This window comes from Oryctolagus cuniculus, chromosome 19 (assembly GCF_964237555.1).
Source record: "Oryctolagus cuniculus chromosome 19, mOryCun1.1, whole genome shotgun sequence".
Lineage (NCBI taxonomy): Eukaryota > Metazoa > Chordata > Mammalia > Lagomorpha > Leporidae > Oryctolagus > Oryctolagus cuniculus.
The window spans coordinates 35,807,108-35,822,549 of NC_091450.1; the positions used below are offsets into that span (position 1 = coordinate 35,807,108).

General features: G+C 40.8%; 1 protein-coding gene across 2 annotated transcripts in view; it reads right to left on the reverse strand.

Moving 5' to 3' along the window:
* The window catches only part of LOC103347431 (translation initiation factor IF-2), a 779,171-nt gene that overhangs the window by 629,566 nt on the left and 134,163 nt on the right, over positions 1 to 15,442 (reverse strand). Inside the window, exon 6 of one of the 2 annotated variants that reach the window (XR_011384492.1) lies at positions 2,285 to 6,282. The exons of the other annotated variant lie outside the window; for it this stretch is intronic. The gene's annotated coding sequence lies outside the window, so the exon portion shown is untranslated. Of the gene's footprint in view, positions 1 to 2,284; positions 6,283 to 15,442 lie in introns of those variants that run through there. 2 annotated transcript variants of the gene reach the window in all.

The following is a 15,442-nucleotide window of genomic DNA, read 5'->3' on the forward strand; positions in this document are numbered from 1 at the left end:
CTCACTCTGTCTAACTCTGCCTGTCAAAAAAAAAAAAACAGTTAAAACTCTTATGTATAATGTCAGTAACCACCCAAGGCCCTTGACATGAGCTCCCTAGGCTATGGAAGCCTTTTGAATCCACAAACTCCATCAGCATTTAGAAAAGGCCATAAGCAAACTGGAAGTCCTCTCTTGCCTTCAGAGAAAAGTACCTCCTTCTTTGATGACCACTTCTTTCCACTGAACTCTCACCCACGAAGGTCCTTCTTGTCAGATATTTTTTGCACAGTGTCTGGCTTTTGATGCCTGAAATGCTCTCATGGATTTTTCAGACAAACCAAGAAGACTTAAAGGGCTGATTCTGAGGTCAGAGTGCTACTTAAAGGGATTGTCTATCAGAAGCTACTCAGATTCTGAGTCTGCTGTGTGGACTGCTAATCATGTTGGAACATCCATTCCTTTTTAATTATTACAAGACCCCTAATCCTACCCATATGATCAATTTAACATTTAAGATGATATATTTACCACCCAGTTTAATGGTATTTGAGATCCCATGGCAAGTATTTAAACTGCAAGTAAGTCCGTAGGAAAGTATGCAGAACTATACAGTTTTAGAGTTAGAAACTCCACATGCTTCATAATTACAACTTTAGAAACATGGTGATTCTTCCCACTGTGCCCGCCCTCATGCCCATACTCCCACCCCTCTTCCTCCTCCTCTTATTCCTACTCTTACTTTTTACTGAGATCTATTTTCAATTGACTATATACACATATATTAAACTGTTAAGAGTTTGACAAATAGTATAAAAAAATTCCTCAACAAGACAAGGGCTGTTAGAGTCATTGCCTCTCTTCTACAGATTTCTTTTTACGTGTTCTATTATCACAGATCAGGGAGAACATATGGTAGTTGTCCCTTTGGGACTGCCTTTTTTCAGTAAGTATGATTTCCACATTCATTCATTTTGTTACAAATGATCGGATTTCATTTTTATAACCCCTGTGTGGTATTCCAAGGTGTGCATATCCCATAATTTCTTTATCCAGTCTTCAGTTGATGGGCATTTGAGTTGCTTCCATGACTTAGCTAGTGTAAACTGAGTTGCAATAAACATGGGGGGGGGTGCAGATAACTCTCATATGCTGATTTCATTTCCCTTGGGAAAATCCCCAGGAATGGGATGGCTGGGACATATGGTACATCTATATTCAGATTTCTGAGCTATCTCCATACTGTCCTCCACAGTGGTTTTATCAGTTTACATTCTCACCGACAGTGGGTTAGGGTACCTTTATCCTCACATCCTCCCCAGCATTTGTTGATTTCTGCATGGAAGCCATTCTTACTGGGGTGAGGTGAAACCTCATTGTGGTTTTGATTTGCATTTCTCTGGTGGCTAGTGATCCTGAGCCTTTTTTCTGTGTCTGTTGGCCATTTGGATCTCCTCTTTTGAAAAAATGTCTAAGACCTTTGCCCATTTCTTCACTGGGTTGCTTGCTTTGTTGTTGTGGAGTTTCTTGATATTTTTATATATTCTGGTTATTAAACCTTTATAAGTTGTATAGTTTGCAAATAATTTCTCCCACACAGTCATTTGCCTCTTCAAATAGTTGAATGTTTCTTTTGCACTGCATATCTTCCCAATTGGATATAATCCAATTTCTTAATTTGGCTTTGATTGCTTGTGCCTCTGGGGTCTTTTCCAAGAATGGTTTGCGTGTTCCAAAGTCTTACAGGGTTTCCCCAATGTTCTCTAATAATTTGATGGTATCGGGTCACAGATTTAAGTCCTTAATCTACGTTGAGTGGATGGTTAAGATGTAAGGTAGGGATCCTGCTTCCTACTTCTGAATGTGGAAATCCAATTTTCCTAACACCATTTGTTGAAGAGACTGTCCTTGCTCCAGGGATTGGTTTTAGATCCTAGGTCAAATATAAGTTGGTTGTAGATGCTTGGAATGAATTCTGGCAATTCTACTCTGTTCCATTGGTCTATCCATCTGTTTTTGTACCAGAACCAGGCTATTTTGCTTACAACTGCCTTGTAGTATGTCTTGAAATCTGGTATTGTGATGCCTTCAGCTTGGTTTTTGTTGTATAAGATTGTTTTAGCTATTTGAGGTCTCCAGTGTTTCCATATGAATTTCAGCATCACTTTTTATCCTTGGAATTTGATTGGACTTGCATTGAAATTGTAAATTACCTTTGGAAGAATGGACATTTTGATGTTAATGCTTCTAATCCATGAACATGGCAGATTTTTCCATTTTTTTGGTATCTTCTATTTCTTTAATGATTTATAATTCTCATCATAGAGATCCTTGACATCCTTGGTTAAATTTATTCCAAGGTATGATTTTTTTTGCAGCTATTATGAATGGAATTGATCTTAAAAGTTCTTTCTCAGCCGTGGCTTTGTGTATTCAAAGGCTGTTGATTTTTCTGAATTGACCTTATATCCTGCTACTTTACCTAACTTTTCTATGAGGTCCAATAGTCTTTTAGTGGAGTCTTTTGGATTCTCTATATAGAATCATGTCATGTGCAAATAGGAATAATTTGACTTCCCCCTTACCATTTTGTATCCCTTTACCTTATTTTTCTTGCCTAATGGCTCTGGCTAAAACTTCCAGGAATGTTTTAAATAGAAATGTTGAGAGTGGGCATCCTTGTCTGGTTCCATATCTCAGTGGGAATGGTTCTAACTTTTCCTCATTCAATAGGATGCTGGCTGTGGGTTTGTCATAAAATGCCTTGATTGTATTGAGGAATGTTGATTCTTTACCCAATTTTCTTAGAGTATTCATCATGAAAGGGTGTTGTATTTTATCCAATGGCTTCTCTGCAGCCATTGGATCACATGGTTTTTGTTCTTCAGGTTGGTAATGTGATGTTTGACATGGTTTGCTTTGTGAATGTTGACCTATTCCTGCATATCAGGAATAAATCCCACTTGGTCAAGCTGAATGGTCTTTCTGATGTGCTGTTGGATTCAATTGGCTAACATTTTTTTTGAGGATTTTTGTGTCTATGTTCATCAGGGAAATTGGTCTGTGGTTCTCTTTTTCTGTTGCATCTTTTTCAGGTTTATGAATTAAGGTGATGCTGGCTTCATAGAATGAATTCGGGAGGATCCCCCCCCTTTCAATTGTTTCTGAATAGCTTGAGAAGGATTGGACCTTCTTCAAATTCCTGTTAGAATTCAGTAAAGCCATCCAGTCGTGGGCTACTCTTTGCTGGAAGGGTCTTTATTACTGATTCAGTTTCTGTCTTGGTAATGATTTCTTAAAGTTGTTTTACTGTGTGGCACTTTGTGTCTCTACTTTTGTTTCTTCTGCTAGTTTTTGATGGATTTAGGTTCTTTTTTGCTTGTTCTTAAATATGTTCAAAGAATTGATTGATTTCAGATATTTGTTTTTTATTGTAGTTGCTTGTAGGTATAAATTTTCTTCTAGGCCCTGATTTTACTTCATCCATTAGGTGATTGTATTTTGTTTTCACTGCAATTAAAATTCTAAGTGTTTCTCAATCTCTTTTTGACATCTTTGTTAACCTACTGTGTGTATGTGTGTGTGTGCACTTCCATACCTGTGGCAAGCAAGATGTATTTAAGTCAGGATGCTCTTTCCACAGAGATCAGGAGGGGCCTCCAAGAGAGAAGAAAATTCTGGAAATGACAGACAGGGTCCTTTAGTACAATTGAGTTGAGGTACAGGATTTCAGGTAACAGATGGTAAGGGCCCAACTCAAGCCTGGAAATGCAGTCCCCTATAGACTGCTCATGATAAAATACAAAAGCCGTCAGAAGTATGCAATAGTAAACTTATATTCTCATGATAAAACTAGAGACCCAGGGGGCCGGTGCCATGGCTCACTTGGTTAATTCTCCGCCTGCAGTGCTGGCATCCATATGGGCACCAGGTACTAGTCCTGGTTGCTCCTCTTCCAGTCCAGCTCTCTGCTGTGGCCTGGGAAGGCAGAGGAGGATGGCCCAAGTGCTTGGGCCCCTACACCCGCATGGGAGACCAGGAGAAGCACCTGGCTCCTGGCTTCAGTGTAGCTCCAGCCATCGCGGCCATTTGAGGGGTGAACCAACAGAAGGAAGACCTTTCTCTCTGTCTCTCTCGCTAACTGTCAAATAACTAAAAAAAAAAAAAACTAGAGACCCAGAATCATGGAATTGGCACTTTTTTCTTGCTAATGGTCTTTTTCTTTTTTTTAAACTTTTATTTAGTAAATATAAATTTCCAAAGTACAGTTTATGGATTACAATGGCTTTTTCCCCACCATAACTTCCCTGCCTCCTGCAACCCTCCCATCTCCCACTCCCTCTCCCATTCCATTCACATCAAGATTCATTTTTAATTATATACAGAAGATCAATTTAGTATATATTAAGTAAAGATTTCATCAGTTTTGCTAACGGTCTTGTCCATGCTTAAAGGGACATCCTCTTTCCCCATTTCAGTGGGGAACTGACCTAACTGTTCTTTCAAATACCTCCTCACATTACCACCCCCTCCCCACCCAGAAGAATGGACCCTAACTGCAGTTAGGGATACGGGGACTGCTACCATACTGATGGCTTCATGCTAAATGGGGCACCCTTCAGGGACAGCAGTAGCGCATCCTTCTGAGTGCTGATCTAAGGTCTCCACTAGAAGGCAGATTGTCTCAGGGTGTCATCTGGAATACTTCCTAGTGTTTGACTCTGGTTGTTTAGTCCTGGATAAAACAAAGCAGGTAAGGGAATTACTATCTCTCCCCTACTTCATGTTGACATTTTCAATTGGGAGAATTCACATTTGTGAATTCCAGGAATCTACCTAGAAGCATCAAGGTCAAAGACTAAGTGTCAGAGCAAGCTGAAGACATGCTCTGATGTGGGATGGGGGTGTGCTCATTGGCATCTTATGGAGATGGGCAGATATGGTTCCCCAATTTTTTTATAATTTGAGTATAAAATATCTCAATTTGGATGTCTTTGAGGTTTATTCTGCCATGGATTTGTTGTGCGTCTTCGAGGTGTAGGCTCAAGCTTTTCCTCCACCTGTAACTTTTCAGATAGTGTTTATGTCATTATTGTTTCTCCTTATTAAAGTCTCCTTTTCTTATGCAGCTTATCTTGTACAAGACATGGTACATTTGATACAGTTTCACTGCTTTTAAACTCTGTTCTTCATTATTTTTCCTCTGTGTTCCTTGCACTGGGACATCTCAATTATCTGGCACTTAGGCTCACTATTCTTCATCACACTCAAATCCACTTTTAAGATTTGTTGTGATTTTTGTTTTCATTTCAGTTCTGCTTTGCAGCTCTAGAATTTGTTTGCTTCCTGTTTAAAATTTGTTTCTTTGAAGACATTCTCATTTTGGTCATGTGTGGTTTTCCCAATTTGCTCTAGATCTTTATGATTTGATTATTTTTGTGCAAAATAAAATTGACTTGTTTTTGTCCTTGTAGAATATTTCTATGTTTTCACTTTCTTGTAAAAGAGACTTGCTTTCATGTTTCTTTGCATGGCACACAATTTCTTACCCAAGACGTATAGCTCTCGTCATCTCTGCCCCAACCCCACCTCAGGTTCATTGTTCCCGTTTTTTGTGTGGCCTAAGTGTTCATTTTCTTTTATCATCTCTTTTTGGAATGTCTGTCTTATGTTTTCTGTGTCTACTGAAGTGTTCAGAGTTTCTGTTCCTAAAATTCCTTAAGTCAAAGGAAACTGAGGAAAAGAAAATCCTTTTCCAGTCCTGCAGATTGACTCCAGGTTGCTCCACTCCTTCAGTGCTTTTTAGCAACTTGTCCTCTGTGCCACACTCAACACCTCCTGTGTGCATCCTGCACATCAGCCAGAGCTGAAATCTTGGGACACTTCTCCCATCTCCTGTGCACGCAGCCCACCTCGCGGATGTGGTAGTGTCCATGATTACAAGGCATACACAAGAAGTTTAAATGTCCTGTTATCCCAAGTAGCTCCTGACCCATCCCTTCACTTACCCCTCTTCAGAGTATCTGTGGCTCATCCCATCTGATCTCTGGTCCCTCGGCTTTCTGGGGCCAATGCTGTGCCTTTATGGACTTTCTGCAAATGTCGCCTGAGAAGCTATCACATTCTTGGAAAGGCTTCAAGCTGGGCACACCAGAGGCAAGCAGCCTCCATGCCACACTTCAGAGACCTTCTCACAGTCCAGTGGAGAAGTGTGGTCTTTGAGACTGATGTCGGCATTGCCCCTTCTGGTCTGAGTAGCTTGTGTCCGGAGTTTGTATTGCTGCCATTAGCACTGCCGCTCACCTGAGAATGGAACATGAGGCAGGGATTTAAACTGCAGCAGCGCTTCCTTAAAGCTGCAGCTTTCTATATGAACCCCTCCATCCCCTGACTGCTGTAAGGTGGTAAATACATCCCAGGTTCTGGAAACTTGATTCCTGTGGATTTTCTAGGTTTTGTTGCTGCGGGGGCACAATGGAGCACTAGATCTCTCTGCTTGGGAATTTTTAGTAATGTTACCATGAATGTACTTTTGATTACAAAAGTTGGTCTAACGTGTGTGGCTGAGGAGAAATTTTCTTTCATGTCATGTATGCATTTCAGTAGTTTATGCATTTGCTTCTGATTATTTCAGAGTAATCAATTTTTGAATTCCATTTCTGGCATTTCTTCAGTATTATCATCTTCACAATCTAGTATTCAAGTGTTGTTTCATTCAGGTGTGTTGTTTTCTTCCTTACTGTTTCCTTTGGTGCACCTGTTAAATGGCATTTGTGGAGATGACCAGTGGTTTCTTTTTTTTCACTGTGGTAGCTTTTGTCTTTGTATTATGCCTCTGTAGATTAGTGGAGTATCTGCTTTCAATGAATAGCTAGAGGCATGTTGTAGGTGTGACCACGGAACTCTGTCAGTTCTCCATGGTGAAGGGCATGTCTATGGTGACACACCTAGATTTGACATGGTAAATTTGCTCTTTATCAGGAGAGAGGTTTATTCTACTTAGCTGAACTCCTCTCCTCAAAGGAGACTGGTGTCTGAGCGCTAGCCCCTGGGAGTATTATACTCATCCACTCTGCCACAGTGACCACACAAAGGATCTGTGCAGTCCTCAGAGTAAGCTCAGATTCTGCAGCATGTCCCTCACCAGGTAACCAGGGAGTCCTAAGCCTGTGGGTTCTCCCACAGTGACATCCCAAAGTCCCAGCCACACCCTGAGCCCTCTCATGCACACATCTCAGCACACAAGCCTCCCACAGTCACAAACACCCAGCTCCCTGTTAGCTCTCCCCACCAGACTCGGGAGTCTCTACTTGGCTGGTTCTGGCACTGCAAAGCTGGTGCAGCTATTGGGTATGTCTGAAATGGTGCCTGCTCTATCATCTTGCACAGGACACAGTTGCAGTGTGGTGGGGAGAGAAAAATGTGCTCTCCCTTTTTCTTCCTCTCCTCTAGTTTTGCAGGTATACTATTCCCCATGGAGCTCCAAGAAGGGTTCCCTCTAGGCTCTTCATGCAGCTTTATCGTCAGTGACTTGGGATGCTGGTCATCTTAGTCTAAAAGCAGATGCTATATATTCATCAATTAATTTCTGGGATCTGTATTCCACTCCATTGAGCTATATATATTTTCTTTACCAATACTGTGTAATTTTAATATATATGGCTTTGTAATATGTTTTGTAGGCAGGTCTTGTGATGCCTGCAGGTTGACTGACCCTGCCCCCCAAAATCCCCTTATACACCTTTGGCTAATCTGGGTCTTTTTTTTATCTCATGAATTTCAGGATCACTTTTTAATTCTGTAAATAATGTTCTTGATATTTTGATAGTTACTGTGTTGAATCTGTAGACTGCTTTATGTAGTGTAAGTATTTTAATGATATTGACTCTTCTGATCCATAAGCAGAGGTAACTTCCCAGGTTTTTGTTTCCTTGTTGATTGCCTTCATGAGTGATCTGCAGTTTGCATTGTAGGAATCTTCCACTTCTTTGGTTAAATTTATTCTTATCCATTTGATTTTTGTAGATATTGTGAATGATCTTTTTTCTTGAATTCTCTTTCAAGGAGTTCATCCTTAGTGTATAAAAAAGCTAATTTCTTTCTCCTCCCTAAATGGTCTTGCTAATACTTCCTGTACCCTATTGAAGAAGTGTGGTGTAAGTGGACATTATCATCTTCGTCCAGATCTGATGGGAAGTGTTTTCAACTTTTAAAAGATTTATTTTATTTATTTGAAAAACAGAGTTACAGAGAGGTAGGAACAGAGAGAGAGAGGTCTTCCATCCACTGGCTCACTCCCCAGATGGCTGCAACAGCTGGAGCTGTGCCGATCCAAAGTCAGGAGCCAAGAGCTTCTTCCAGGTCTCCCACCTGGTCAGGGGCCCAAGGACTTGCGCAGACCCTGTTTCTTCTATATCTAATTTGTGTATTTTCTTAAACATGAAGGGGTGTTGAATCTTATCCAACATTGTCTTTGCCTCTATTGAGGTGGCCATATGCTTTTTTACTTTTAATTTCTTCTTGTGATTTATGTTGTTTATTGACTTGCTATTGTTGAAACACTCTTGATTCTTGGGATAAATTGAAGTTGATCATGATGTCTGATTTTTTATATGGTTTTTTAATTAAGTTTTTTGGGAATCTCTGCATCTTTGTTCAAAAAGGATATAGGTCTGTTTTCTTATTGTTTTGTCTTTTTTGTTTTTGATAAGAGTGACACTGGCCTTGTAAAGTCAGTTTAGCAGGCTTCCATCCCGTTTAATATTTTGAAATGGTTTGACTATTACTGGAATAAGTTCCTCTTCAAATGTTTAATAGAATTCAGTAGCAAATCCAAAATGTTTTGGATTTTTACTGGAAGGCAGATGTTTAATTACTGCTGCAATCTTGTTTCTTTTTACTCTTGTATTTAGATTTATATCATCTTGATTTAATCTTGATAGGCTCTAAGAAGCTTCATTTATCCACTTTCTCGACGTTTGTCAGTTTATGTGCACATGCTTGTTCATAGTAGTTTCTTAGCATCCTCTGTTTCAGTTCAAATGCCTGCTTTTTCATCTCTAATTTTATTTGAATGCTTCTCTTCTTTTCTTTGCAAGTCTGGCTAAAGGAAAATCTATTACATTAATCAGCTCAAATATCTTTTTGTTTTATTGATCCTTTGCTTTTTTAAGTTTCAATTTCATTTGTTTCTGCTTTGGACATCATGATTTCTCACCTCTTTCTGGTTTTGCATTTGGTTTCCTCCTGTGTTTCTGTGTCTTTGCGATGCATCACTGGATCTTTGAGACCATTCTGTATTTTAATGTAAGTTAATGCTATCAACTTCCCTTTAAAACTGCTTTGGCTGTATCCCATAGATGTTGATAAGTTATAATTTCATTTTATCTCAAAGTTTACGATTTTACTTTTTTCAGTAACTCCTATATTGTTAGGGAACCATTCACAGAGAAAGTAATTGTAGCACAGTTTGAAACAAAGTAACTGTAGCTCCCTTTGAAAGAAAGTAACTGCGCAGTCACAGTGGCATGCAGCTTGAAGGAAAAGTAGAGTAGTAGCCACCCTAGCTGGTAAGATTTGAAAACGGGTGGCCTAACTAGATGGCCTAACCACAAACTGTCATTGCCATGATGATGGGACCCTGGGGGGTGGGAATGTGGGTAGGGATAGCCTCTAGAAACTGTATATAAGGGGACCCACAGATGCTGTAAACCAGAGGTTGCTCAGCCTCTCTCCCTGGTCCATAGTGCCTAGTGCCCATGGGGAGAAGCTCCTGGTCCATAGTGCCTAGTGCCCGCAGTAGTAGGCTTGAGCGATCTCTCCTCCTAGTCACCTAGAGTATCCATAAAGTGTGTTTAGCTTGACCTTCCTCAGTCTCCTCGACTCTTCCTTCATGGTAACCTGGCCAGTTCCTGAAGAGGGGAGATCATGACAGCTGGCGCCCGAACAGGGACCTGAAGTCAGATGGTGGTGAGGAGACGAGCCCTTGAGGAATCGTCAAAAGGGTGAGTAGTGGTGGTTGAAAGAGACCACGATGGGTGGGACGTCCCAGTCAAAAGAATAGACAGGCACTAGTGAGTATAGAGACGGTGAAGGTCCTTCCAGGCCAGGCATCAAGAGGCAAGAAAGTGAAGTGCTACTCACCAGGAAATGTAACATGGGCTTGTAAGCTGGCAGCAGCTTGTACAGGACGGGACCTCCAAGAACTGCAGACCTTGGAAGAGGTAGAAAACCTCCTGGAGGAATTTCTACAAAAAGAAGAAGGCGCCACAACAGGGAAAGACTATAAATGTGCAGTAGACACCCTTAAGGTGTTAATTTGTTGTGGCAAGGCATTAAATCCAAAAAATACAGGAGACGCCTGTAAGCTCTATGACGCCATAGCAGAATGTAGGCAAAAACCTCAGGTTGTTCCCAGAGAGTTAAGCAAGGAAGAAAAAGCAAAAGAACAGTCATCTTACCCGATAATGTTAAGAGGTGGTAGACGAGAATACGAGCCTGTGGGACCTGGACTCATAGCCGCTTGGCTTCAACAAGTTTAGGAACATGGTCTCACACACCCGGCTACCATCACTTATTTTGCGGTAATTTCAGTGAACTTTACATCGATAGAAATCAATATGCTACTGAATGTAACTCCTGGCTTTGCAGCAGAGAAACAGCTAATCATAGATAAGATAAAAGAGAAGGCGATGCTATGGGATGAGATGCATCCCCCTCCCCCAGCCGACGCAGCTGGACCAATGCCACTAACTTCAGATCAGATTGGGGGAATTGGATTATCACCAGAAGAAGCAGCTGGCCCTAGATTTGCTGATGCCAGAACCCTCTATAGAATATGGGTTCTTGAGGTGCTTCAGGAATGCCAGAGAACTCTCAGTGGGGCCCCTAAAGCAGTTAGCATCAGACAAGGGCCCAAAGAACCCTACCCTGAGTTTATTAATTGATTATTTACTCAGATTGATATGGAAACATCTAGAGAGGATTGGAGAACATATTTAAAGGACACCATGAGCATTCAAAATGCTAATGAAGAATGTAAAAAGTTGCTTAGAAATTTAAGACCAGGAGATTCGTTAGAAGAAAAAATGTATGCCTGTAGGGAATTTGGGTCCACCTCCTATAAGATGGCCATGCTGGCAGAGGCCTTAAAGGCTGGAGGTAGACAGCAAGGGTCAAGAAGTTTTCAGGGAACTTGTTACAGATGTGGAAAAAAGGGGCATATGGCAAGAAATTGTAAGAGTGGAGAAAAAACTCCACTAAAATGCTATAATTGTGGGAGAACAGGACATATGGCAAAAGTATGCAGACAGCCAAAAAATGGGAAAGCGGGGGGCAATGCCCCCCGGACCATGATGGCATCTTCCCAGAATATCCAGTCATCTATCCCGCCATCTGCGACACCCCTGGGGGAAGCACAGATGGAAACCCCTGCGACAGGGATCTACCCAAAACTACCAAAATAGAATTAAAACAAAGACCTACCTGAAAGGTAAACCTAGGGGGGGAAGATATAATAGGACTGTTAGACACAGGGGCTGATTTAACTATAATAAGGGAACAAGAGGCTAAAGGAATAAAAGAAGGGATAACAGAAGGATGGAAAAATATAGAGGGGGTGGGAGGGTGCTCTAAATTACAAAAAATATCACAGATTACACTGAAAGACAAAAAAGGAAGGAAGACAAAGACATCCATTCTAATATCCCCAGATATTCCCATCAATATATTTGGAAGGGATATATTAACGAAGTTAGGGGTAGCCCTAATTATGGCGCAACTCTCTACCCAAATTACCCCAATAAAGATAAAAAGGAAAGATCCTAATAAAGGTCCCTTGATTCCCCAATGGCCTTTAACCAAAGAAAAATTAGAAGGAATTAAGGAAATAACAAAAAGACTACTAGAGGAAGGGAAGATATCTCCAGCAGACCCAGATAATCCCTGGAACACCCCAATATTTGTGATAAGGAAGAAATCAGGCAAATGATGAATGTTAATAGATTTTAGAGAACTTAATAAATTAGTAGATAAGGGAAGAGAAGTTCAGTTAGGTATTCCACACCCTGGAGGATTACAAAGAAGAAACCAGGTTACTCTTTTGGATATAGGGGATGCTTATTTTACCATCCCTCTGGATAAGGACTTCAGGCAGTGCACTGCCTTTACCATCCCAGAGGTTAATAATCAAGGTCCAGGCCATAGGTATGTTTAGAATTGCCTCCCACAAGGTTTTGTATTAAGTCCCTTGATTTACCAAAGTATACTAAGGGACATACTAGAGCCCTGGAGACAACAACACCCAGAAGTAGATCTTTATCAATATATGGATGATATATATATTAGGTCTGATCATTCCATAGAAAAACTCAGAAAAATGCTTTTAGAAAAGGGATTCGAGACACCAAATGAGAAATTACAAGAACAATATCCCTATTCATGGATGGGGTACTTGTTGCACCCAAATAAATGGACATTGCAAAAACTAGAGTTGCCAGAACTTCAGAGAAGCCCACCCTAAATGAACTACAAAAGTTAGTAGGACTCCTTAATTGGATGACCCAAGCTGTTCCCGGAATTAAGACAAAACCTTGTACTCTTATGATGAAGGGAAACCAAGAGTTAAATAGTATCAGGGAATGGACCCCCAAAGCAAGACAGGAGTTAGGGACTATAAGGAGGCTATTACAAGAACACAAAACTTTAAGCTCCTGGACCCCAGCAAGGAAGTTTACTGTACAGTTATGATGAGAGGTAACACCATAAATTATAAAGTGCACCAAGGATCTGATATCCTTTGGGTAGGTAGACAGGAATTTCCAAAGGTATTGACAGCATCTCCTCTAACTAGAGCCCTAAAATGTCTACATAAAATCAGACAAGAATGCATTATTCAAATAGGGCAAGAACCTATATATAGGTTACCTATTAAAAAAGAGGATTTAGATGTTATGATTCACCGGTGCCACAGCTCACTAGGCTAATCCTCCACCTAGCGGCGCCAGCACACCGGGTTCTAGTCCCGGTTGGGGCGCCGGATTCTGTCCCGGTTGCCCCTCTTCCAGGCCAGCTCTCTGCTGTGGCCAGGGAGTGCAGTGGAGGATGGCCCAAGTGCTTGGTCCCTGCACCCCATGGGAGACCAGGAAAAGCACCTGGCTCCTGGCTCCTGCCATCGGATCAGCGCGGTGCACCGGCTTCAGCACGCCGGCCACGGCGGCCATTAGAGGGTGAACCAACAGCAAAGGAAGACCTTTCTATCTGTCTGTCTCTCTCACTGTCCACTCTGCCTGTCAAAAATAAATAAATAAATAAATAAATAAATAAAAAATAGATGTTATGATTCAGGATGACCCCTACTTGCATTGGGTACCACAGATTGGATGTATCCATGTGCCTTTAATGCTTAGAAGGGTGCTAAGCAGTCTTCAAGGTCATCCCGTGCCAGGACCTACTTACTATGTTGATGGAGGAAGCAAACAGGGGCAAGGAAAATATGGCTTTTGGAGATCAGATGGAGTTAAACTAGTTAAGGAGAGTGAGGGAAGTAATCAAGAATTAGAAAAAAGAGCCATGTTACTAGCCCTTCAAGAAGGACCCCCGATAATGAATATAGTTACGGATTCCCAATATGTATATACATTAATTGAGGCCAGACTCCTACCTATAACTATTGAAGAACCCTTGCTTAGAACCATACTAGAAGCTTAGAAAGTAAAGAAGAAATTTATATCCAATGGGTGCCTGGACATAAGGGAATCCCAGGCAAAGAAAATATTGACAAATTAGTTTCACAAATAAATACAACTCAAATAAACCTGGTAGTACAAGGTGGCCACATTAAGGAAAAAGAACCAGAACAGATTGGATACTTCATAAGTGCCCCCAAAAGATCTGGTACTTACGCCAAAGGTAATAGAGACCCTTAACCTTCAAACACAAATTACCATAATCCCAGGACAGTGGGGGTGGATAACAGAAACATCAGAGATGACTGAGGCCAAAGTAAGGGTAGTTGGAGGTTTCATCAGCCCAGATCAAAATCCTTTAAAGATAAGATTGGTTAACCTATCCCAAAAAATAGTATATGTAAAAGCAGGACAACAGTAGCTCAGTTATTTTTAATGCCAGTCCTCCATGACATAGTAAGGCACCAAACATCTTTTTTCTAGAACATATTGAGACAGCCACGGATGATCATGCTAAATGGCATAGTGATGTGTCATACTTGAGACAACAATTCAGCTTACCAAAAATTGTAGCAGAACAAATAATAAAGAACTGCCCCAAGTGTGTACATAAAAGAGGAACTCCTCCTCATATTAGTAGATTAGGGGTGAGACTGTGGCAAATGGATGTGACCCACTGTGAGGCCCGGCTAATTCTGGTAGCCATTGAGACACCTACTGGCCTTCTATGGGCTAAGCTAATTCCTAAGGAGACTGCTCAGGAAACAGTATGGGGAATATTAGAACTACAGAATCTAGTTCATTTCCAAGCACTCCATACAGATAATGGCCCTAACTTCACAGCAGAAAGGGTCACAGGATTGTGCCGATATTTAAATTTTGATCATACCACAGGCACACCCTATAATCCACAGTCACAAGGAATGGTTGAGAGAGCCAATCAATCCTTAAAACAAGAAATGGATAAATTTGCCGATGTAGTTCAAACCGTTGAAGCACGGCTACAATTGGCTCTTATCACCCTTAATCAAAAGAAAAGGGGAGGAATAGGGGGCTATACCCCTACTGAAAGATATATTCATCAGAGATGGCAAGAACTAGAGCAAACGCTCCAACTCCAGAAATTTAAAGATAAAAAAACTCTTGCTTTTATAGATTACCAAACAGTAAAGACTGGAAAGGGCCCACTACCATCCTTTGGAAAGGTGAAGGAGCAGTAGTGATTGACACACCTGAAAAGGGGATTATTAGCTTGCCCCAAAGACATGTTAGGATGGTTCCAGCCCCAGGACCTCAAGAGTTGGGAATTTCCAATTAGGCACTAATGGAATATCAATTGCAATTATTCTGTCAAAAGAACTCATATGTTTGTAAGATGCTTTTTACAGAAAGAATTAGGGATTTCCTATTCCAGAGCTAGGACTAAAGAACTCCAGAAATGGCAACAGCAGCAGCAAACGGAGATGGGGCCCAGATAAAGGTAAGTTAATTGAAGGTAAGAAAATGCTTAAATGATTTAAAATATTAGGTAATTTAATGAGATTGTGGGAATCTTCTTAATTATATTGCCAAGGATAAAAACAGAACAAGTGTTAGGCCTAGTAGAAAACCCACCAGCCTATACATACCCTGATATTAATAATTTGCTTTTATTTGTAAAAATGGCTCAGAGCATAGATCTATTATAGGTAGACCTCCAAGTAGCAATCAGTCAACACATTGTTTTTGGCAGGCAGGATATGAAATGTTTCACAAACATTTTTAAAAATTCCAGTAAG